Here is a 27,290-nt window from a genome sequence, read left to right on the forward strand (position 1 = left end):
GGGGGTAGGTGAAATAGCGTGGGTCATTCATTGTATAGTAGCTAGCTAGCTTGCTAGTTAGCCAAGCTATAAGTAAGTCTACTTGTTATTTAAAGAAGTAGGTATGTACTAATTGTCAAATTCTATCGTGGGTTTTGTTCTTTTCTTATAGCCATCTTTTCTCAGGTGGACAACACGAACACATCAAATTTTTCTTTCTTTCTTACGGTATAGACATCTATCTAGCTGTTAACCATATAATTTATCCTTTCGCTTCATATCTCTCTCTATCTATCTATATATACATACCCACACACACACATATATACACTCACACATACCACACACACACACATATATACACTCACACATACCATACACACACACATATATACACTCACACATACATACACACACGTATATACGCTCACACATACACACACATATACACATTCATATACATACATACACATATACATTCATACATACCTACACGTGCATGTCAGTGCTTCACCTTTCCTTTCTAAGAGAGAAAAACATATTCCGGTTCTGTCCACGCCTTTTTATTTTATTTATATGAGTCAAAGAACTAGACAACAACGAGCAAAAAAAACGTGTCTATTTTATTTTTAACCTCCCCATATCATTCATTACATATCGCTTAGTTCGCTTCTCGAAGCTAAGTCTGTCTGTTCGACCACCACTCATGTTCACACTGCTGACAACAACGACGACATCCACAACCACCCTCCTTCAACGCAATGGCTATTCTTTGCAATAACAGGTATGTTGACGACATTCGTCGTATTTTCTTAAATTTCCACACATGGTTACAGAATTTTTAGCTTTATGCTGGTCTGTGTATATGGGGTCAGTCGATTAAAAACAATCCCTTGTAATTTGACTGATATTTATTTTCTGGGAGCAGGGCGAGCATTCTAGATAGGTAGGGTGAGGTGATAATGAAAGACAAAAGTCAAACCTCGATGTTATTTGAACTGCAATTATAATAAATATTGGGTTTGTTAACATCGAAGAAGATGATAATAGCATGACAATTTTTTGTGGGCGATGGTTTGGTTACTGTTCAATTAAAAACGACCCCAGGTGCTTGACTGGTACTACTTATTTTATTGATCGTCGGAAGGATAAAAAGCAATGTTAATAGCGAAGGTATTTGAGCAGAATTTATAATAATGATTTCCAACGTAGATGCAATAACATTAGGATATTTTTGTTAACGATAATTGCAGTCATTTAAGACGACCCCAGGTATTGTTATTACTTATTTTATCGACCTGGCATGAACGGCAAAGTCCACCTCAGTGATTTACAACATACATCACTCGGATATTTTTGTCAGCGATTATTCCAGTCAATTAAGATTACCTCAGGTGCTTGGATTGCTGTTTCTTATTGTATCGACTTCGCATGAAAGACGATCTCCATCTCAACAGCATTTTTAACTATTTAATAGTCAAGGAACCTATGGGAATAAAATATGCACATAAATCCCAACACATGGAGAGTTTGAGGTGGTGCTCCAGCTTGAGCGCTTTAATACACTTCTAATTATAGTGTATGTGTCATTTTGTAACTGGGAATTAAATAGAAATCAGCAAACGAAGGAACATACATGGCTAGACCCGAATAAATGTGCAACTTAATCTCTACAGCTCCCTTCATATTATTGATATACTTACATGGGAAAATATGTTTAATGTTTACTAATCAGTAATGCTAATTCTAAGGTTACAACTGCTTCGACATTTAAGAAGGGGGCTACATCATTCTCCCCTGCCAAAGAATTTTTTCTCTTGCTCTTTCGTTGTCAATAATACTTAAAACATCTCCTAAGAAACTGAGTGTTTTTTTTTTGTTCACTACATAATCACTTACACATCTATGTATGTATGTATATATATATATATATATGCTAAAATGTGTGTGTATATACATTCGAATGTCGAGAAACTCTGAGTAGTGGAGTCGAAGAATCATTAACTTCTAACGAAATAAACTCCACGACTTGAGTACTTTTCCGTTATTCGAACCCCAGACATGATGTTACATATGTCATCTTTTTGTCGCCATACTTTCTAGTGTGTGTAAATCAATGAAGCTTTCTAATACTGAAAAGCCGTATTGCTTTTAAAAATTGCGGGAACGTATTGTACTTTACTGTATACCGACTGCGCTTGCTTTTGGAGTATGCCGAAAATCTTAAGGACAACTCGAACCAGGACATTTAGTTTATAAAATATCTGGAAAACTGAGGAATCATTTCAAGACCTTCTTTCTAGAAAGACGGCATTAAGACTCGTTTTTCACTGTCATTTTAGAAATATTGGTTTCGTATTTCCTGCTTACGGTTGATGAAATTTTTGTTTCACCCACGTTGATTGTTATTACGATTGCGGTTGTCTTGGTGAGAGAGCATGATTATCACAACTTCTCATAAAGATCAGCCAGCTTCCAGTTACAAACGTGCGTGGTTCAATTGATAATTAGTTGATTGATTGCCTAAATTAAATTTGTCGCTTCATCCACGTTGAATACGATTTCAATCGTGGTTGTCTTGGTGAGCGAGCAAGCATGACTGTCACAACCTCTCGTAGGATCGATCAACTTCATTTACTAAAAGGGGAATGATATTCAATAGATTGATCGAATACTTACCCCCCCCCCAGTATTTATTGTCTCGCTTATCTATTATTATTTATTTTTTACTTTGTGTTCAAATCCCTCTCAAGTCGTCTTTTACCGTTAATTCTTTTGAGGGCCGGCAAAATAGGAAATAGGTTGGTGGTTCGGTGCCACTGGTTCAACGACCGAATGTCGATTAAATAAATACCTTGCGGTATTTAGGTACGGCCTTCTACGTTCCTCGTTAAAATCCCGCCGAGACACATTTCATCCTTCCGTTGTGTTCTATTATAATTTGATTTTCATCTTAGATAACACATACACACACACATAACAAGCACACACGACAAACAATATAATGTTTATTATGCACAGATAACATGATAAATATTGTACATATACGCACAAAGATATATATACACATACTATACACGATATATATACAACACAATATATATATATATATATATATATATATATATATACAACACGATATATATATATATATATATACAACACGATATATATATATATATATATAATATATATATATATATATAAACACGATATATATATATATATATACAACACGATATATATATATATATATATACAACACGATATTATATATATATACAACACGATATATATATAATATATACACACGATATATATATATATTATATATACAACACGATATATATATATATATACAACACAATATATATATATATATATACAACACGATATATATATATATATATATCTATATACAACACGATATATAATATATATATATATATATATACAACACATATATATATATATACAACACTATATATATATATATATTACAACACTATATATATATATATATACAACACTATATATATATAATATACAACACTATATATATATATATATATACAACACTACATATATATATATACAACACTATATATAATATATATACAACATATATATATATATATACAACACTATATATATATATAATATATATAACACTATATATATATATATAATATATATATATACAACACTATATATATATATACAACACTAATATATATATATATATACAACACTATATATATATATATACAACACTATATATATATATATATACAACACTATATATATATATATATATACAACACATATATATATATATATATATACACACTATATATATATAATATATATATACAACACTATATATATATATATAACACACTATATATATATATATTATACAACACTATATATATATATATACAACACTACATATATATATATATATACAACACTATATATATACACAACACTATATATATATATATATATATATATATATATATATATATATATATACACACACACATACACGATATATATATATGTATATGTATATTATACACACACGTCACGGTATAATATGCATACACAACACACTTATATATGTGCGTGTGTATATTTGCCTTTTTGTGTGCGCCTTTCTCTCCTTCGCTCAGGTATCGATAAAAAATGCGAGTACCACCACTCAAATACCAAGGACCAGTTTATATTGCTATAATACATTTTAGATGTGAAAGGAATTATAATAGAAGAAATATAACAATTGAGACAATATAGAAGGATACAATAAAGACTACAGCCCTATATAGCTCTCTATTTAATTTCTGTGGCCTTGGGCCTTTATGCTAGAAATTGAAAGGAAAATTATTATTATTGCGATGGAAACGTTGAAACAGGTTCTACTTGTATTTTGAAACTGAACCTTACACAAACACAATGTGTGTATGTATGCATACATATACATACGTGCGTGTGTGTATATATATATATATATATATACACATACACGCACTGCTGTGACAGCGAATACTTGGTCTTTTGGATTGTCTTATGGTGTAACGTCGACACAAACATATGTTAAATTGTCTCGTAAATGAGGGCCTCATTTGGTTGCAAATAATAAAACGAAAACCCTCCAGGTTTTTGATCGCTTCAAAATCCATATATTTTGTCACATGTTTAGCAATGACCAACGTCGTTTCAACCGAACCCAATTTGTCATTTCGTATATCTGCAATTAATTATATTGTCGAACATGTCTTTCCTTATCTATGATGGCCAAAAGGTGATTTTAGAGAGATTTCGCTGCTTATTTCTAACTTATGTTTTTGATATTTAGCCGAAGGTCAAGTGAAATTGATCAGGTCTATGATTAAAGATGTCTCAGTTGTGACCATCCCGTCTTGTTTTCTTTAGGTAGGCATAAGTAAACCCTGGACTACATTATGAATTGCGTCCTTTTCTAAGACATTAAGGTGTGCTTAGGCTACAATATGTTTGTTAACAGATGCTTTCTTCTCGTTTCTCCATGTGACAACATTTGTCACCAAAGAAACCGTTACCTTGTCGCTCCCCAGGCCAGAAAAGCAGCCAAATCCCCCTCAAATCACACACCCTATACTCCTAAAAAATGGGAAGGTCATATATATGGGTACCTCTTATGTCTCTCCATCCATCAAAAGTCATGATAGTCACGGCGGGAACGTCTTTGATCATGGCTCTAGTCGAACATTCGACTCAAGTACTTATTTTTTAATGTTTGTTACTTATTTTATCGTTTCTTTCGCCGAACCGTTAAGTTACGGGGACGTAAGCAAACCAACACCGGTTGTCAAGCGTTGGTGCTGGGGGACAGGAAACACAAAAACGCACAGATAAGCACACACACATATAAGTACATATATATATATATATATACACATACACACACGACGTACTCTTTATTTCTGTCTACCAAATCCACTTACAAGGTTTTGATAAATGTATGAATGTTTAAACAACTGTTCCTTTTTTTCACGAGGTGTGTGGGACTTCGAAGGGACTGCTATTCTAAAACTTCATGACAGTCGATAAAAAAAAAAAAAAACATTCAAAAATCATTCGTCAGCCTTGATCGAAAAAAAATCCATGATCAAATGTATTCTACTCTACTCTTGTCCATTTATTTAATGGTTCCTTTCTTTTTTTTTTTTTTACTTTTGCAAGACAATAAGATGCTATTGGGCTGCTATTTCTAGCATGATAATTGCTCACGTAGAAATTTCCCTCCCTCCTTGGTTAGCATTCATTCATAGGTTTAATATATACTACCCGCGATCTTATCTCGTTCGTCATCTGCTAGATTATGTTTAACACCCCGCCACATACCCACACCATCGTAGAACTTGATCCAGACTTTATGATCGAAAGTTTTCCAGCTGTGACCATCCCGCCTTTAAAAAAATTTTTTTTTTTGTAAATCTAGGGTTACAGTGTATGAGATTTCTTTTGCTTTCCTTTTTTGTTTTGTTTTTAAATGCTGTTAGGTGTAATTTGAGGAAGATCATAATCGGCTGCTATTTCTAGCAGATTGTGCGACCGCATAGAAGAATCAGCCCGCCCTTTCCCTACTCCTTACATGAATCTGTTATTTGCCGATCAAGCAAACAAATAAGCTACGCAGTGACGATGACGGCGATGATGATGATGGTGATAATTGTGCTGCGGGGGGTGAGGGCTGTGTGAAGGAAACCTCTTTTCAGTTGTCATTATCACCGAACTAACCCCTTTCTCTTCCCGATTAATTTATCCTTTTAACCCCTTACTTAATCAGTCTCTTCCCCCCACTATCTCTCTCTCTCTCTCTCTTCCATCGACATTTTCATTCAATGCGCTGTGCTTGACGTTCACTGACAAAATAACTCAAATAGTTGTCTCGTGAGAAGACCCTCCGCTCCCCCCCCCATCCATCTCTCAACCGATCTCATCATTTCTCTCTCTCATTCATTCATTCTAACCGACATTTTTTCCATTTCTCTCCCTCTTGCTCCCTTTCTCTCATTTAGTCTTGTCGGTTTATTTCCACGATCGCTAAACCTACATATTCTTACAATGACGGTCAATTGGACTCACGGCCATTCTGGGGCATAAGTATAAAGGTTTTAGTCGAACAAACCGATGCTGATAGCTACTTCTCTCCCCCCTCCCCCCACACGATCGTTTTCATCTTTCTTCAAAAGTATGGTTTTAATTAAGTTTCATATTTTACTAACCACAATATGGTTAATATTATTTTCCTAACGGAAATTTACGTTTTCTCGGGTGTCTCTGTGTGTGTTATACAGAGACGACGCACAGGAAGGCCAGTTTGCCCAACAAGCACAGGTGTTAAGTAGCTCACACTTTCCTCTGGCGCTTTGTGCTCCCCATTAATTAGGATGAGAGCAACAGAAAATGCCTTTGCTCCAGGGTGTTGTGAACCCTTAGAAATAACTGACATAGTAACTTTTTTGTGTATAAATGAAACACGTACACACATACAATGAAATTTGAGTAATAAAAGCATGTGTTTATGTGTATTTGTGTGTGCATGAGTATATATGCATGTGTGTGTGTGTGTGCAGGAAAATGTGGAGAACTACAGAAACCTTTCTTGCTGGTCTTTTATGATCCCCAAAAAGTTTTTGACACTGTCCCATGCAGTGGAAGGTCCTGATTGTTTGTGACGCTCAACTGGGCACTTTGAGATGGCATGACTGGACAGGTGAACGTACCTAAACAACACACTGGAAGATTTTTAATCCCCAGTAGCTTGAAGCAGAAGTGTGTACTTACCTCATCTTTGTTCTCCCTGCACTTTGGAAGCATGTTCCACTAAATTCTACCTGACAACCCTCATACAGAGATCCAGTATTGGTCTTCTTGCAGTTTCTGTCTTCAAAACCTACTAACAAGGCTTTGATTTGCCCAAGGTGACACACAGTGGGACCGAACACAGAATCATGTGGTTATGAAGCAAACTTCTTACCACACAGCCATCCATACCTGTGTTGCTGAACTGCTGGGGACTTTCTCTCTGATTCCTTCACCCAAAGAAATGTAGGAATCAATCAACAACTTCAAAACTGCATTTAATTGCTTTGGTCTGACAACTGACATTCAGAAAACCCCAAATACTTCCACAACCTTCTTCAGACTCAGTCTTTTCAGATTTCAGTATCACTGTCTCTCCCCACCACACACCACTGGAGGAAGTAGATGTGGAAGCATCCTCAGAATCTGAGCTTTTGGTAATCTCTTTTCAGCATGTCTTTGGAAACAGGAATCCGAAACTTAGAAACATGAAGCTCATGGTATATGAAGCTTTGGTCGTTTCCATCTTACTCCATGGTTGAGGTGTGGACCTTTTTGCTACTTGGATGTTAAAAAACTGGAATAGTTCCATCCACAAACAGTGAGATTAATTCTGAATACAGAGCATAATAATAACTGTCATTCTTGCAGACCTTGAACAGGCCAGAACCATCAGCATTGAGGCATTCATCTTCAAGCATCAACACAGATGGTCTGGTCATATTTGTGTGTTTTTTGAATGTTCACACACACACACACACACACCTATAGGTATTGTATACAGAGCCAGTAGATAGTTATGCAATAGGATTGAACCCTGAATCCTGTGGTTTTGCTGCATACTGCCTCACAACTATGCCTACACACACACACACACACACATGTGAGTTTGTACTTGTTGTTCATTTCTTCAATGTCTGTTTCTCCAGGCGTAGACAAGTTAAACATTTCAGGCAGAGCTTTTTTACATCTGTGTTCTCTTTCTGTCATACAAAAGCTCTTTTATATTTCAGAGAAATTCATCTGTGCAGGGCTGGCAGATGATTTGTTGGTAAGAAACATCAGTAAATGTCACTGGTTACAATCCAGTGTCAAATGATGTCATCACTGCTTGTACCTGAGCTGCAGATGATGGCATTTGTGGCTGTAGCTGAACAAACATTGACAAGTGTGTGCACACACCATAAGTAGGGGAATGAAATTTGCTTAGTGAGTGCAAACCCAGGCCCAAACTGTTTTACTAACATGGTTGTTTTTTTTTTTTATCTTAATATCAAAACAGACACAAGTATAATAATAATAATAATAAAGCTTTCTATTAAAAGCATAAGACTCGAAATTTGGTGGGAGGGGTTAAGTTGATTATATTGACCCCAGAGTTTCACTGGTACTTAATTTATCAACCTTGAAAGGATGAAAAGCAAAGTTGACTTTGGCGGAATTTGGACTCAGAATGTAGTGACAGGCGAAATACTGCTAAGCATTTTGTCCAGCATGCTAACGATTCTGCCACCTTGCTACCTAGTATAATAATAATAATAATCCTTTCTATTATAGGCATAAGCCCTGAAATTTAGTGGGGAGGAGTTACATCAATTACATTGACCCCAGTACTCAACTGGTACTTAATTTATTGACCCCGAAAGGATGAAAGGCAAAGTCGACCTTGGTGGAATTTGAACTCAGAATGAAGTGATGGGTGAAACACCGCTAAGCATTTCTTTTGTCCAACATGCTAATGATTCTGCCAGCTTGCCTTAATTATAATAATAATTATTATTATTACATCAATCAAATCCAAAAAGTAATGTTTCATAGCGGTCCAAAAAATATTTCTATGCTCATTCATTTTGGCGATGAATTTTTCCAGGAGGATGTTCAAAGCATTTTCATTGCCCCACTGTAGGTTTGTGATTGCATTCCTTGTTGCTGAGCCTATGGTGTTCACTCACATGTACACCTGAAGTACTTCTTTCAGTTTTTGTCTACTAAATTTCCTCACAAGGCAACATTCAGTCTGTAGTTACAGAAGATGATACCTGCCTGAGGTGTGGCACTGTGGGACTGAAACCAAAATTGCATGATTAGATACAAACCTCTCTAAACCACACAGTCTGTATATCCGCATATATATATATATATAATATATATATACACACACACACATATATATGCCAGTGCTGCCTGACTGTTTCCCCGTGCTGGTGGCATGTAAAAAGCACCAGCTGAAAGTGGTCAATGCCAGTGCCGCCTGACTGGCTCCCATACTGGTGGCACATAAAAAGCACCCACTACACTCTTGCAGTGATTGGCTTTAGGAAGGGTTTCCAGCTGTAGAAACCTTGCCAGATCAGATTGGAGGCTGGTGCAACCTCCTGCCTTGCCAGTCCTCTGTCAAACCATCCAACCCATGCCAGCATGGAAAATGGATGTTAAACGATGACGATGATGATATATATTGGATTGGGTATGTTGAATCCACTAAAGCCCTCAGCGTGTTCTCTCTCCCAACCACAGTCTGATGTGGAGACTATGAATTTGAGCTTGAGATCATACTGGTTTGATAAGCCTACTCTACCATACTGGCTTAGCATGGATTGTCAGAGGATGCAATTTTTATGCTCTTACCCAGGAGTAGTTAAGTTGATCGTATACCACTAAGCATTTCGCCCAACATGCTAACAATTCTGCCAGCTTGCCTTATCTATCTACTTCTATAAATATGTCTGTTTGTCTATCAGTCTGTCTGTCTGCATACTTTTGTAATTCAAAAGTCCAGTCATGTTACATGTAGTGCCATGCTGATTCTGGCTGTTAAAAATAAAACATATCTGTGGTGTATTCAGCCACCTGCATATAAAATTCAATGTGTAGGCATTCAGTTGATTGATCAACTGAATGCTCAATCCACAAACATATGTAAAGTATTGACGGACTTCTGCTAGAAACAGCAGCTAAATCGCATTTCTCTTAAAAGTAGGAAGGGACACATTGGATAGTGTGAACATAGTTATCTCTGAAAAGATTCTATAGGCATGGATGGAATTTCTTTGCTTCTGTTTTCTTCAATCATGATACGTAGGTGCAGGCATGGGTGTGTGATAAGAAGTTTGCTCTCCAACCACATGGTTCCAGGTTCAGTCCCACTGCATAATACTTTGGGCAAGTGTCTTGTACTATCACCTCTGGTTGACCAAAGCCTTGTGAGTGGATTCAGTAGATGGAAACTGAAAGAAGCCCGTTGTGTATGTCTTGTGTCTTTGCATGTCACTTTGGGCAAGTGTCTTTTACTGTTGCCTTAGGCTGACCAAAGCCCAGTGAGTAAATATAGTGCATGGGAACCAAAAGCAGCCAATTGTGTGTGTGTGTGTGTGTATGTGTATAATGTACATATATATGATTGTATGTGAGTGTTAGTGTCTCTCCTTGCTTTGACATCACATGATAGTTATGTCACCATGAAGCAAGTGGTATCCTTTGTTTTTCCAGTCTTTTGTGGAAACGTATCTGGTCATGGGGAAATATTAGCTTACTGTGAAACAGGTGAAGGTTGGCAACAATGAGGGCAACTGGCTATAGAAACTCCACATCAACACATTCTGTCCAAGTCCCACGCAAGCAAGGATAAGTGGACATTAAATGATGATGATAATGATGACCATTGATCTGATGCTAATTCTTGAAAATAATCCATTTCGAGAAATTGCTTGATTATAAATTTGTCTCTCGTTAATACTGTACCAACTAGCAATAATGTATAATGACGAAGGTGAACTGAGACTGCAGAGGTCCTAAAATAAATATCATGTGAATGAAATGTCAAATTAGTGCAAATAATTACAGTCTTTTGTTAAACAGTTTACTCATGAATATTAAACAGTTTCTGCCAAGGAGGTTATTTGGTTAATTAGTGTGGGTTTTATTTTTTCTTAACCAGGATTATCAGGCCCTTCAGGTTTTATGTTTCAATTGTTGTTCATAATTGTTATTTTGTTTATTCTGGTTTCTAAATTGTCTGTTTGAATTGGAAATAATTTAGGATGCTATTTTAATAGAGGAGTTTTTATTTTTGCTATTTTAGTCTAGTTTCTTCCTTTATTTCTTCGTTTGAAGAGTAATTACATGGTAATTATTTGTGGATATTTATAGTTATGTGTTGCTAGTCCTTTTCACCTTTTACTTGTTTCGGTCATTGGACTGCGGCCATGTAAAGGTTTAGTCGAACATATTGCCCCCAGTGTTTGTTTTTGAAGTCTGGTACTTATTCTATCGATCTCTTTTGCTGAACTGCTACATTACAGGGCTAACACTAGTTGTCAAGTGGTGATGGAGGACAAACGCAACACGCATGCATGCATGCATATATATACATATATATATATATATATATATATGATGGGTTGCTTTTAGTTTCTTTCTACCAAGTTCATTCAACAAGGCTTTAGTCGGCCCATGTGCTTTGAAGAAGACACTTGTCTGAGGTGGCAGAACCATGTGGTTGAGAAGCAATATACATATATGCCTGCATCATTCAATTTTTAATCAATTTTGTTTGATTTTCCTCCACCAACCCATTGGAGGCTAGATAATTCTGCCTCTTGTGTCTGTGTAAGAAATTGTTTTGACTTATTCTGGCAGAAATGTTAGAGCATTGGTCAAAATGACTTACAGCATTCAGTTTCAACTCTTTATGTTGTATGTTCAAATCCTGCTGAGGTCAACTTTTTTTTTCCTGTTATGGCTCAGTCAGTGGATTCAGGACAGGAAAGGATGAAGTTATCCTTAAACTGGAAGAATCGGAGTGGAATCTGCTGAAGGCACAAATGGAAATCCTGTTGGGAAGTAATAGTGAAGCTAGATATTAGAAATGCTGCCAAATCTTACTCTCACCATGACCACTACACAGATAGGACGAGAACCTTTACATAGTTGCTTGTCCTGCATTGGATTATGTAGCATTAGAGAGATCTGTAATACAGATGGGATGGTCATTGCTGGAATGACTTTTAATCCTAAAATTCAGATTGATGAAGACTGACCTGGGGTTAAGCAATGCAATTCAAAACTAAAAAGGAAATAATTGACTGTCAGTAAAGAGTGAAAAAGGGTGCAGGGAGCCCCACATAAACAAGTTGCTGTATAGTTTCTGTGTCTACCACAAGACCTTCATAACTGTGTGTGCTATGGTACAAAGTACTTGCCCCAAAGTTGTTTTGCCAGTGGGATTGAACCCCCAGCAAAAACCTTGTGGTTGTGTACTTAAATTTCCTAGTCTCTGATCCATACCTTGTAAACAGTAAATTAAAAAAAAAAAAAAGAAGTTAATTATAAATCTCATTCGTTATCTCTTCCCACTGGGCCTGCTACAATGTGTTTCAGTATAGTCTCTGTTATTTTAGTAGTATTTGAACGCGATCTGATATGAATCTAAATATAATAAAACAGTAATAAAATATGCAAATAAAACGTGTGGGAGCAGAGGGGTGTGGTGCCGGGGGGTGGGGGAGTAGGAACAGTTTTTAAATATATTGTTTTATTTTCTTTTTATAATTCTGATAGAAGATAGGAATTTAAGTGGCAGGGGTGGAGAGCTTTGTGAGGGTGTGTGCATGTGCATACGCATATGTATCTTTGCATGTGTGCATTTATGTATGTAGAGGTGCATGTGTCTGAGCTTATGTACTTATATGAGCACTGTGTTTATGTATTTGTGTGCTCAAAAGTATTTGTGACTAGATGTTTGTGTATATATGCATTTACATGTGTATGTATGTATGCATGTATGTCTATAAAGCATGTATGGATGAGGTTATGTATTCATTTATGCACATGTTTGTATTTGTGTGGTGCACAAAAATGTGTACATGGTTGCACATGTTGACTGGGTGGAAAGGTTCTCTGAAGTGAAGTTATCCAGAGTTGAACAAAATCTGGAAAGATGCAGGAAGGACAAACCTATTTTTAAATAGTTTTCTTTTTTTCTAGCTTAGTCAGATGGGGAAGGTTTAAGACCCATGATATCTTGCAGGGAGGGGCTCTGAGATGGATGGTTAAGTGGGAGAAGAAACCAGGACTCTTGGGTTGTTGCATTTGGAAGCAATGTAACTCAAAACATCAAGTTAACCTCAGAGCTTAAGATCTAATCTGAATACATGTAATCGAGTGGTCTCCACCAAAGGAACCCAAGGGACAACTGGTGGTGTTGGGTGTCAAAAAATTGAGTAATTGAGAACTGCAGATACAGTTTCCACATACCAAATTCCACTTGCAAGGTTTGGTTTGTCCACGCCCTTCTTGAGGCGTTAGTAGAAGACATTTGTCCCAGGTACCACTCAATGGGATCAAACCTATAACTGTGGGGCTGATGTAGTGGAACTTTGCCTGACCAACACTTGATGGAGGAAATCAGAGCAAACTTATTAAAGAAATGAACTGTGTGTATGTGGGTGTTTATACACACATACACACACACACAAATGCCCCAAATTTTGAAATCCTATTGAATAGGGAAGTAATGCATTTCATTGCCAGGAAATGCTTTGTGACACACACACACACACACACACATAAACACATATGTATACACGTGTTTATATATATATATATATATATATATATATATATACACTCACGGAGTGGTTGGCGTTAGGAAGGGCATCCAGCTGTAGAAACACTGCCAAATCAGACTGGAGCCTGGTGCAGCCTCTATGGCTTACCAGACCCTGGTCGAACCGTCCAACCCATGCTAGCATGGAAAACGGACGTTAAATGATGATGATGATGATATATACATGCACACACACTGGACTGCCATTTGGTATAGAATTGTTTGAATATAGGTTAGTAAATAACAGAGTAACATGATTAGTTGGGCTGTTTCTGGAACAGATACTGTTATGATAGTGTAATTCAAGACATGATAAACACATTCTCTGTTTTGTCTGTCAAACATTACACACACACACACACACACACACACACACACACACACACACACACACAACACACACACACACACACACACACCACACACACACACACACACTCTCTCTCTCTCTCTCTCTCTCTCTCGCTGCTCTGCCATTCTGTTTTATTATTGGCTCTTTAATGTCTTTCTTTCCTGTTTCATTACTTCGTTCTTCTCTTTCTAAGTTTTGACTAATTCATTGGCTCTCACTTTTAACTCTGTAATTATTTAGATATCAAAGCTGGTGGTGGCAGACGGACTGGCGGGAGTGCAACAAGGGTGGGTGTAGTAGTAGCAGTAGTAGTAATCATGATGGTGGTGGTATTTGAATGTTTGGCGACATGATCAAAACTTTGTTTCATTCTCTTTTATTTTTAACATTATTATTATTAATATTATTGTTTTCCCAAAAGACTTGTTTTACATATAGGAGAATGACCCAAACAGTAGTCCACTCTTCAGTAACATATCAGGTGACAGACATTTTCTAGAATTCTCTATCTGTATTGGTTTATATATGTGTGAACATACAAACATACATACTTAAATGTGCGCAATTTTTATACATGTACTTGCTTGATGTCACATGAAAATTGCTTTATCCCTTGACATTCATGAGAAACCATTACAATTCCATTGCTCTGTCCTTTCTCTTTTCCCCTTGGTACAATTGTTTGTCTTTCAGATATTGTACCATCACAAAATCCCTTGCAGTTATGTCATCACCTCACACAATCATTGAAATTGTCATTGCCATCTTTACCCCGCTCACCACAATTGTCATTAACTCCCTACCCCTCAGTGTTGCCATTTTCCCCTCTTGTCATTGGTACTACCCTCTTGTCATCACTGCCATTGCACCTCACCATTGTTGTCTATGATTGTTGTTATCCTGTGATGTCAAAGTGTCAAAAATCTTACACTGTCCTTGACATTACTGTATTTATTACTGCTATAACCATGGACAAAATATTGCTCTTTTACTCATTTGACTGTGGCCGTGTTGGAGCACCGCCATTAGTCAAGCAAATCGTCCCCAGGACTTATTCTTTGTAAGCCCAGTACTTATTCTATCAGTCTCTTTTGCCGAACCACTAAATTACGGGGATGTAAACACACCAGCATTGGTTGTCAAGTGATGTTGGAGGGACAAGCACACACACACAAATGTATACACATATATATACATACATATACATATATACATACACACACGACAGGCTTCTTTCAGTTTCCGTCTACCAAATCCACTCACAAGGCTTTGGTCAGCCCAAGGCTATAGTAGAAGACGCCCAAGGTGCCATGCAGTGGGACTGAACCCGGAACCATGTGGTTGGTAAGCAAGCTACTTACCACACAGCCAGATTATTTTCAGTTGTAGCGCTTAATTCTACGAGGTCAGGGCTTACTTGGGGCTAAACACCAACAGTAGCAACGCCCTCTCTTTACTCCCTACGCACTCCATTGTTTATCATGTAGACATTATTTTTACATAAGCCTACTTAATCTCACTGGGGAGCAATTTTGGTGGTTGTCAAAGTCCAAATGTGTCGACCGATATTTTAATAAAGTATGTAGGTATGTTGGCGTGCTTGAGAACTTTTGTCTTAACCACATACCTTCTGGATTCATTCCACTGCATGGTACTTTTCACAAGTGTTTTCTACAGCCTTAAAGTGACCAATGCCTTGTGAATGGAATTGGTCGATGGAAACAGTTTGGGAGCTCATTGTATGCACATGTATGGACATGTCTCAGTATGTACAAGTGTTTATTTCTGTAAATCTCAGCAGTGACAGTATTAGGGTGATTGTGATGCTGTGTAGGTTTCCCTTTAACCCCTTTATTTCTTTATTGCCCACAGGGGGCTTAACATAGAAGGGACAGACAAACGGATTAAGTTGATTGCGTCGACCCCAGTTCGTAACTGGTGCTTATTTAATCGACCCCGAAAGGTTGAAAGGCAAAGTCGACCTCGGCGGAATTTGAACTCAGAACTTAACGGCAGACGAAATACCGCTAGGCAGTTCGCCCGGCCTGCTAACGATTGTGCCAGTTCGCCGCCCTCATCCCTTTAACCCCTTAGCATTCAGATTACTCTGTCCAGTGTGATGCTAATTCATTGGTTTTAATTTTATCATGCTTTATATTACAACTGAGATTTTAATGATGGGATTGTTTATTCTTAGGAAGACATTGTAGTGTAGGTGTGGAAGGCCAGACTTGGCCAGTTTGAACAAAATACAGGTAGAATATTGGGCCAGATATGACCACCCTTTAGAATTCAGATGACTCTGTCAAATGTAATGCTTATTTATTCACATTGTTACTCTTTTACTCTTTTCAGTCATTTGACTGCGGCCATGCTGGAGCACCGCCTTTTTTAATTGAGCAACTCGACCCCGGGACTTATTCTTTTGTAAGCCCAGTACTTATTCTATCGGTCTCTTTTGCTGAACTGCTAAGTAACGGGGACATAAACACACCAGCATCAGTTGTCAAGCAATGCTAGGGGGACAAACACAGATACACAAACACACACATGCATATATATATATACATATATACGACGGGCTTCTTTCAGTTTCCGTCTACCAAATCCACTCACAAGGCTTTGGTCGGCCCGAGGCTATAGTAGAAGACACTTGCCCAAGGTGCCACGCAGTGGGACTGAACCCAGAGCCATGTGGTTGGTAAACAAGCTACTTACGACACAGCCCAATCAATCATGCATTAATCTCATAGCTTTGAGATTTTGATGATGTGATTAGAATAACATTGTTGGGTAGGTGTGAAAGATAGGACATGGCCAGTGTTAATATGAAACGGGCAAAAATATTTGCAACAAATAGGTTCAGTTTAAATGCTGAAGGGTTAAACCCTTTAGCGTTCAGATTCTTCTGTCGAAAGTACTGCTTGTTTAATCACATTGTTGTCAAATAATCCTGCATTATTTCATAACTCTCTCTCTCTTTACTCTTTTACTTGTTTCAGTCATTTGGCTGTGGCCATGCTGGAGCACTGCCTTTAGTCAAGCAAATTAGCCCCAGGACTTATTCTTTGTAAGCCTAGTACTTATTCTGTCAGTCTCTCTTGCTGAACTGCTAAGTTGCGGCGACGTAAACACACCAGCATTGGTTGTCAAGTGATATTGTGGGGACAAAGACACACAAACACACACACACATATATATATATATATACGATGGGCTTCTTTCAGTTTCCGTCTACCAAATCGACTCACAAGGCTTTGGTGGGCCCGAGGCTATAGTAGAAGGTGCCATGCAGTGGGACTGAATCTGGAACCATGCTACTTACCACAAAGCCACTCCTATAAAATTTTATTGGTGTTACTGTTTTTAGAATGATACTGTAGGGTAGGTTTGAGCGGCTGAATTTGGCTGGTTTGAATGTAAAACGGGTAGAATATTTGGGCAGGTTGTGGATGGCTTCAGTACTGAAGTGTTAAGCAACACATTCTTTAGCTCAGTGTGTTCATTAGTTTTGATAAACAACAACCAGTGGAATAAACATCCTCTTGTGCAGGTGGTGGTTAAAATTGTAGAAAATGTGAGTACATTGGTACCAATGGTGGCTCTATTTGTAGAAGTACAAAAAGCCTCAAGCAGATTAGCATCTAAAGTCCAAACTTACTTTATCACCTGTTTTATTTGGTAGTCTGACCACTGCCACATGAACAATGTCAGTCAAATATCTCTTAAATCATATATCTTATATCTTACTGTCACTGGAATAAATAATACGTGCTGTAATCCTAGATGCTCTTGAAATGAAGATGATGAACACAGCTGTAGTATCTTTGATCATGAGCCTACTAGATTGGCCTGACCTGGGGCTGAATGACATCATCGTTCAAATTTCTCCTAAAGCAAGAAGATTGGGCATTGCTAAGCATAGATATTTTAACCCACTTCTAAAATTAAAAATTTTTTTTTTTTAAAAGAAAAAGGTTTCAAATATATATGTTTTGAACATTAGAGATTAATCCCTTTTTTACCATATTTCTGCCGAAATACACTGCCTTTGGGTCAGTTAATTTTGTAAATACAGAAGAAATTAATAAAATAACTTTGTCTTTATTAAACTGGTGATTAGGACATAAATTAACATGAAAGGAAGGTTCTCACTTAGATCTTTTTAACCCTTTCATTACCAACCCGGCTGAAACCACCTCTGGCGCTGTAGTACAAATGTTTTGTTTTCATAAGTTTTGAATTAAAATCTTCCACCAAACCTTAGTCACAATTTATGTTCCTAACACTAGCTGAATGATAACTAAGTTATTTTACTAAATTCTTTGTTGTATTTAAAATTAATTGAAAGAAACACAGAGCATCTCAGAATAAATACAGTAACAAAAGGGTTAAAACATGAAGTTTGTGTCAAAGACCTGGGGGTTGTTTCGGACAGCTTGGTATAAAAAAGGGTTAAAAATGTACAAAAAAAGTATTTTTTTAAAACAGTATACAAACAGAAACAATAAAAGGGAACCTCGATTCACTGCTTTAGAACTGTATTCATGTATTAATTACATAGATAAAGAATGGATAAAAAAATATGAATATCTTGTTTCCATAATAATGGAATTAAAATGTATTCAATTATGAAAGCGTTTAGTATTGTATGGTTTCGCTTATTTGCTGCTGTTTCAATTTATTAAAGATGAAAATTCAATTATAAATACAAGTGAAACATATTTTTACACTTCAAATACAAATGAAATGTATAAATTTTACTCTCTCTCTGTGAAATATTTTTTATAGTCACAAAGGTACTCATTAAAAAAAATGGTGTTGGGTGGAAAACAGTTGTATGTCTTTTAACCCTAATTAGTTCTGATTAAACAAAACCTTTTGTGGTTTCTTAATTATGTGTGAAACAGAAAAGTTTGAAGATCATTTAAAAAAAAAGGACTTAATAAAATAGGAAATTGGCAGAATTGTTTGAGTATTGGACAAAATGCTTTGCTGTATTTTGTTCCAACTCTGTGTTATGAGTTCAAATTCTGTTGAGGCTGACTTTGCCTTTCATGTTTTTGGAAGGTCACATCTCTAGTACTATGGACATATGATTAGGAGGTCACAGGAAAGAACCGCAAGATAACTTTTTAAAGCTGAGCCAACTGGCAAGAGACCTGTGTAGACTAAGAATGAGGTGGTTGGATAATATCCATCGTCTTGGGTGGTCATGCTTGAGAATTCACAAGGAAGTGTAATTATAGTTGCTTATGATAGGACCCAATGGAAGAAGTGCCTGAGGACTCTACTCTCACAACCCTTTCTAGAATAGTGGGTGGAGAAGATGGATGGATGGTTAGGGTTTCAAATGGGAGAGAATGACCTGAAATAACTCTGCTGTTATTTCTTACTCTCTCTCTCTCTCTCTCAGCTTGTTGCTCTTGCTCTTCTCTTTCTCCTTCCTTAACTATTGATGTTTCTTTTGTACATGAGCTAGCCTCTTGCCCCTTCACTCTGCAGTTTTCCAGTTGCTGTTTAACCCTAGGCCAATGCTACTCTAACCAACTCTACTACCACAACCTTCCCAGGAATAGTGGGAGGAAATGAATAGATAAAAAAAAAAAAAAGTTTTTTCGAGGTGGAACTGTAATAACTTTCAATGGATTGCCTTGTGATATATGTTCTTCTTTGCATTTTGAGTTCAAATCCCGCCATGGCTTACTTAGCCTGCTGCCCAATTTATCACCACCTTCCATGGATGCCTTTAGTGGATAGGGTCTACTCTGTAGTAAGCATTTGGGCTAGGTTTCTGGTTTGAGGATGCCTTCCTTTCTCCCTCCTTCCCACCAGTTTCAGAGGCCCTGACTCGGATTTAAAATAAAAAATAAAGTTTAACCCTTTAGCATTCAGATTACTCTGCCAAATGTAATGCTTATTTATTCATTGCTTTAATTAATCCTGCATTGTCTTGTAGCTTCAAGATTTCAATGTGACTGTTTATTTTCAGAATGGCATTGTAGGGTAGGTGTGAGAGGCTATATGAGCTTAAACTATGTGAACTGTTCCTTACTGGTACCTACTTCCTTACTGGTACCTATACCACTGTAGTACCTACTTAGAGCCAGTTTGAACTGCATCACTCTGTGTGGTGGTACTTAACATAAAACTTCAAAGACTGTGCTTAACTATGGTACCTACTCACAGATAGAGGGACTGTGTACTTCATCAATGTGGCTTTTTCAGCTTGGTGATGAGTCCTTTGAGAGTTAAATGTTTTGGCCATGGTCATGGTGTAGTACTGTTGATAAGGTATGAACCTCTCACATCTCTGCTCATTGTTTGCTACTCTATCAAATCAGTTTCCCATATTCTCTTTTCCAATACAAGTGATATAGAAAATCAAATCATGAAATAATTAGTTCGTAGGGTATATTAAATCATCTTATTTTTTGTACATTCTGCCAAAAAAAGCTTGCATAGAACAAAATCTCATTCCTCATGGTGTAATGCTTCTGATCTTATGTCTACTCAGAAAAACTTATCAGTCTGCCTCATGGATCCTGGCAGGCAGGATGGAGAATGGTGAGGGAGATGCACTGGAATTGCCACTCTGACTTCACAGGGCTCACATTGCAGATGGCCATCTTTGCCCTGATAGCAATGAGCAAGGATGTAGTTTAGGGGCCATGCCAAGAACACTGGAGGTCTCCACTGCCACAGGCTTGACCACAAACCTGTTGGAGAGCAGCTGGTATTTATGACAGTTTGCCCTTTTTGGCCTGATGAGCAGCAAATCCTGGACTGGTAGCTGAACACACCAGGTTGCCACTGGAGAAGCTGTCTACAGAAAATTAACCTCTCAGGTGGCGCATTTTGTTTACTGTTATTTTAAATCCAGTTTTACTCTGATCAAGCAGACACCATCCTAACATGCTTTTAGCTGTAATGTACCCTGGACTACATTATTCAATGTGTCCTTACCATTATTATATACAGTTATATATTGGGATGGATATCTTCGTCTTAGTATCAACTAATATGAGGACAATTGTCCAAACATACCAGTGCTTTTCCCTTTTTAAAGAAGCTTGGATGCGGTATGGAGGAGATTTGGCTGCTGTTTCTTGCATGTTGGATGACTGCATAGAAGCTCCCTTGTGAAATGTAGAGGTCATTGTTGTCTCTGTTCACTTTCTTTCTCTCTTAGCACTCATTAAATTGTATTATGATGGATAGAATACGAGTAATGTGTGAGTAATGGTGCTATTTCTCTCTCTCTGTCTATTTCCATGTTCATATGTATGTGACTATGTTTTGTTTTTTTAGTTTTTTTCTACTGTTTGTATGTATGTAAGTATGTGTGTTTGATTTAAAACTTGCTTGATTATAGGCTTCTCCAATAGAAAGTTAAAGTTGTGTATTTTTAGGTACTTGTGAGTAACCCAAGATCGTCTGTAACTGGAATCTGTGTGTGTTGGTGTGTAGCCATAGAATATAAATATTTCCAATTGTGTTGGAATGTCAGAGAGATTTTATTACTGGATTAAATTAAGCAGCAAATATAATGGACTCTCTTGCCCTCTGTTTATGCACTAATAGACAACTTCCTTTACCTAAATTAACCCATTAAAGGAGCATCTATGTTTGGGGTAAGGGAACCTCTGGTCCACTTCTGATATTTCTCAAATTTGGAATCTCCTGCTGATAAAATTTCTAAAACTCTCCAATGAAACAAAATCAGTTTAAGCCTTAAGATTAAAAACAGTAATTTAATAAAAATTGTTTGTCAGTTTGTTTTATGTCCATTTTTCTGTGCTAGCATGGGTTAAATGAGTACATGTTATTGAGGTATTATTTTGCAGCTGTATACCCTTCCTCTTGCTAACTCTTACTTGGATTTTGAGGAAGGGACTTTTTTTTTTTTAAATTCTAGGTCTTTGAAAACTAGCAGCGGATTTGTTGGTAGGGAATTGTTGAAAAGTTCACCACTTTGTATCTCATGCTAGGATTCTCTTAACTCTAGTATTTAAACTGGCCATATTTGCCCCAAAATATTCTGCTTGTTTTACATGCAAACTGAAGAAATTCCACCACTCACACCTACCCTACAATGCCATTCTAAAAATATGCACTCACATCACCAAAATCTCTGCACAATTAATTCAAAGACAAAATAATCCAAACACTAAAGGGTTAATCCTTCGAAAGTAAACAAAATTGGTTCAAATCTTTTTTGAAGCTGATTTCGTCCTTTGTCACTAATTTTCCTGTTGTTAATCTTAAAGGAGCTGTATCACTTTCATTCTTTTTGTTCCACTAGGCACAGCTGGGTGGTTAAAGAGTTTGCTTTCTACCCCTGAGGTCCTGAGTTTGATTCCGCTGCTTGGCATCTTGGATAAGTGCCCTTACCAAAAGCTTCCAGTCAACCCAAGTCTTGTAAATGAAATTGGGTTGATGGAAACTGTACCAAAGCCTGTTGGATGAACTCTTTCTGTAATTTGTATCTTTATAGATCTACAATTTGTTCTTGTATGGAATGCTATTGCCATGGTTGGGCAGGTGCACCATCTTATCACCTGGATTCTTCTTAACGAGGTTCAGAAGTGAGTCTCTAATTTGATTGGTTCTTCTTGATGTCACCAGTCTTTGTCTTTTCTATTGTTATTGCCACAAGAAGTGCTCTGATGATCTTTCTTTGTTAGTCCCAGATGACTTTGTGTCATCTCACCTGACTCAAAACTCACAACATCTTCATCCAAATGCTGTTGTGCTTCCATGAATAAAGAAGTCTTTGTATAGTCATAGCTTTTTTCCTTTGAACTGCCAAACTTTGGAACTCTTTTATCTCATTTTCTTCTTTCTTATCTGAATTCTTTCAAGTCTAAAGTAAATTCATTCCCTTTGTCTTAATTTATTTATATATCCTCACACACTAAATGACTTCTCATCTTGTTTGGAACTTGCTTACTTATTGAAAAAAAGAAGAAGAAAACATTCAAAGGTCATGTTGATTCTACTTGCAAATTACACAAAGTTTGCATTTGTCAGTGGAATACTCTGCCACTTTACATCCAATGAGTAGACCATCAAGTTGACTGAACAACTAGACACTCTTACACTGAAAATGTGCTGGTGTATCTTGGGCAACATGGTTGTGGTATAGTTTAGAAAACCAACAGGTTAACGATGTTTGTAGGAGAGCTTAGGAAGGTAAACAAGAAGAATGAAATACTGTGAGTGAATAAATTAGGGAAAGAGAAGTTAAAAGCAATTAAGTACAAGACAAGGAGAAAAACTTGTTCTTAATTAGTTTTGACTTGTTTCAACTTCTCTTCCCTTAATTTATTCAGTTAAAGTATTTCAACTTTCAGTGGAGGCACATGGCCTAGTGGTTAGAGCAGCGGACTCGTGGTTGAGGGATCGCGGGTTCGAATCTCAGACCAGGCGATGTGTGTGTTATGAGCGAAACACCTAAGCTCCATGCGGCTCCAGCAGAAGGTAATGGCAAACTTCTGCTGACTCTTTCGCCACAACTTTCTCTCACTCTTTCCTCCTGCATCTTGCAGCTCACCTACAACAGACCGGCATCTGTCCAGGTGGGGAACCCATACGCTAAGGAAATCGAGAATCCGGCCCTAATGAGCCAGGCGTGGCTCAAGAAGGAACAAACAATTTCAACTTTCTCCTTTACCTTCCTAACCTCTCCTACTAACAGCGTTACCCTGGTGTCTTTCTATACTATAGTGAAATTAATGTGTGACTCCATCATATAATGCATATACGTTTGTGTGGTTCCTTAACCCACTAGCATTCAGATTATGAATTCAAATGTTCGCCTTTTTCATTCACATTGTTTTTAATTAATCATGAATTATCTTGTACCTTCAAAATTTTGACGATGGGATCATATATTCTTAGAATGACATTGAAGAGTAGGTGTGATGGGCTGGATCAGGCTGGTTTGAACATAAAACGTGTAGCGTATTTGGGCTGGATATGGCTGGTTTAAATGCTAAAAGGGCTGAATTCGACTTGAGGCCAATTTTCATAGGGGTCAGGGAAAGAGGATCAGTTATACGGATTTCAGTAGATCCTTCACTCTGTTTCATCTCCCTTCTTTCCTCAGATGGATGAAGGACAAAATTTGTCCTCAAGTGATTTGAATGAAGAACACAGAGAGACAAAGAACAAAACTAATTGTTTATTTTACTCTCTCCTCATTTTGATGCTAATCTTCTTTCCCACCTCTTCCACCTGTTCTTTCTCTTCCTTTTTTTTAGAATCACCCTATTATATATATATATATGTGTGTGTGTATGTACGTACACACACACAAACATAGATGTATATCTTGTTTCAGTCATTTAACTGCAGCCAAGCATTTTAGTCAAATGAATCAACCCCAGTACTTATTTTTTAAAGCCTGGTACTTAATTCTATCGGTTTCTTTTGGCAAACCGCTAAGTTAGGGATGTTAACAAATCAAAACTAGTTATACGCACGCATGCGTTTCTTTCAGTTCCTGTCCACTAAATTCACTCGCAAGGTTTTGGTTGGCCTGAGGCAGTTGCCCAAGTTGCCATACAGTGGGACTGAACCCAGAACCATGTGGTGTGTGTGTGTGTGTGTGTGTCTGTATGTACACACACACACACACATATATAGATAGATAGATAGAAAGATACGCACACACACGTGTACATACACAAGCACATATACACACATGTAACCACATGTGGATAGTTGGCGACTTTTTCCCTCTGTCTCCTGTTTCTGACGAAAAGCTTTGCTCGGAACATAAAACTATTTTCCTTTCCTTCCCTGAGCGTCTGCTAAATACTTTGAATGTACAACATCTTCGTGTTGTTTTTTTCTTGTTTTTTTTCTTTTTTTTTTTTTTGGATTAACTATACACACACGTTTTGTATCATGTTTGATCCTAGTAGCCATGAAATAACAATCCTTACTACTATTAGCTGTGTAGTAAGGGAACCGTTATGGGATACGTGAATCTTAACCAGAGAAAGATGGCCCCTGTCTTCCTCCTAATGTAACCTGATGAAAACTGTAACAATAACATTAACACCACTGTGTGGGTGTATGTGTGTCACTTGGGTTCAAGAAATAGAAACGGTGTGTATAGGGAGGTGTATATACGCATAAACATGCGTGCAACCACACAAATTCACACACATAACCAGACAATATAATGTTCAACAAGAAGATTAATTCATCAATGAGTTCTCCCTCAGTTTCATCTCTCTCTCTCTTTCTCTCTCCTCCCTTTGACTTCCCTTCTTTTCCTCATCACTCTGTCTCTCATCCTCTCTCTCTATCTCTTTTTCTCTCTTTTGTCTCTTAACATTTCCTTGTCACTCCCTCCTCACTTTTATCCTTTCTCTCTTCCTCCTATGCTCTCTCTCTCTCTCTCTCTCTCTCTCTCTCCACACACACACACAAACACACACTCACAGTGTTGCACTCTAGCTAGTCTATTGAATTTTGTCATTAGTGTCATCAGGTACGTTTCATTTAACCTATCTTTGATTAATTATATGAATATGAGGCAATTAGGAAAGCAGGTGGAAATGGTGGTTGTGGTGATGGTTGTTAATGGCTAACATGGAAGGAAGTAAAGATACCATCCTTAGGGACAATTACCCTCACTTTCATGTTTTATCTCCTGTAAAATCTCCCAAGACAACAGCAGAACACTGTCCCTTCTCCATTCCCTACGAAGGAGGAAGGAGGATCACGTGTCTCCGGAGATTTGTAGTGTGGTCCACCCTCCCCACTGTGGTGGGCATTACAGATTGATGGATGAGGTGGGAGTGGGGGAATATTTAGATTTACTCAGTGTTTCTAAGTAAAACTGCCCCCCCTCCCCAAACAAAACCACAGGCATGGTGGGGGGGGTGTGGTGGTGGGGGAAGTTTATGTTTGTGTGTTGAGGTGCGTGAGTGTATGTAGATGCTTGTAAATGTTGCGGAGGTTGACTTTGCCTTTCATCCTTTCAGGGTCGATTAAATAAGTACCAGTTACGCACTGGGGTCGATATAATCGACTTAATCCGTTTGTCTGTCCTTGTTTGTCCCCTCTGTGTTTAGTCCCTTGTGGGTAGTAAAGAAATAGTAAATGTATCAATGTGTAGGTGTGCGTAGATGGTTGTGTGAGTGAGGTAGATATGAATGAGTGTGTGTGCGCATGTGTGTATGCATGCATGTTGATGGACATGTGTGTATGTGTTGGTGGAGGAATACCCAAGAATGCTCAGGAGTACAGAAAGTATCAGAAAACACCACCCAGCTTATGACTACTTTTGAAGATGCCTGTATACATTTCTGATAGCCAATGGATAAGACCTACAAACTGGAACAAAGACACACACACTCACACACACTATTATATTTATTGACGTCATATAAGAATTTAGAAACTTTTGAGACAATGTGAAATAATTCTCTTTTGAACCTGGATCTTGAATTCATCCATGTTTTCTCCAAAGTTTAGGAATTATGAAGTCAACAACATACAATTCTCATTGCTAAGAATAATGTTTCTTGAAAAGGGCAAGAGAAATTCAAAGCGTTGCTTTGGTACAATGGTAGAATACCTGTCACCTCTACAGATGTGGGTAGCTTTCAACTTTTTCTATCCTGAAGGGTTTTCCAACCCAGTATTTACATACTAAAGATGGTGAGTTGGTATAATTATCAGCACACCAGGCAAAATGTTTAGCAGCATTTTGTCTATCTTTACATTCTGAGTTCAAATTCCACTGAGGTTGACTTTGCCTTTCATCCTCCTGGGGTTGATGTAACCGACTTATCCCCTTCCCTGAAATTGCTGGCCTTGTGCCAAAATTTGAGACAAGTATTTATATATTATATATATATATAATTTTAGAGATATATATATAATTTTAGATATATATATATAATTTTAGAGATCCACTGTTCCTAAAGAGAATTACAATATTTATGATAAATTTCTTGAAAAAGATGCTGATAATCT

The 27,290-nt window shown here is 37.3% G+C and overlaps 1 long non-coding RNA gene across 1 annotated transcript in view; it reads left to right on the forward strand.

The window, feature by feature from the left end:
• Positions 1 to 363: 363 nt before the first annotated feature.
• LOC118768003 overlaps positions 364 to 27,290 on the forward strand; it is an 82,254-nt gene continuing 55,327 nt past the window's right edge. The window contains exon 1 of the long non-coding RNA XR_005003926.1: positions 364 to 763. This is a non-coding gene — a long non-coding RNA (uncharacterized LOC118768003). The remainder of the gene's footprint in view (positions 764 to 27,290) is intronic.

The sequence above is a fragment of the Octopus sinensis genome, linkage group LG26, assembly GCF_006345805.1.
Source record: "Octopus sinensis linkage group LG26, ASM634580v1, whole genome shotgun sequence".
Classification (NCBI taxonomy): domain Eukaryota; kingdom Metazoa; phylum Mollusca; class Cephalopoda; order Octopoda; family Octopodidae; genus Octopus; species Octopus sinensis.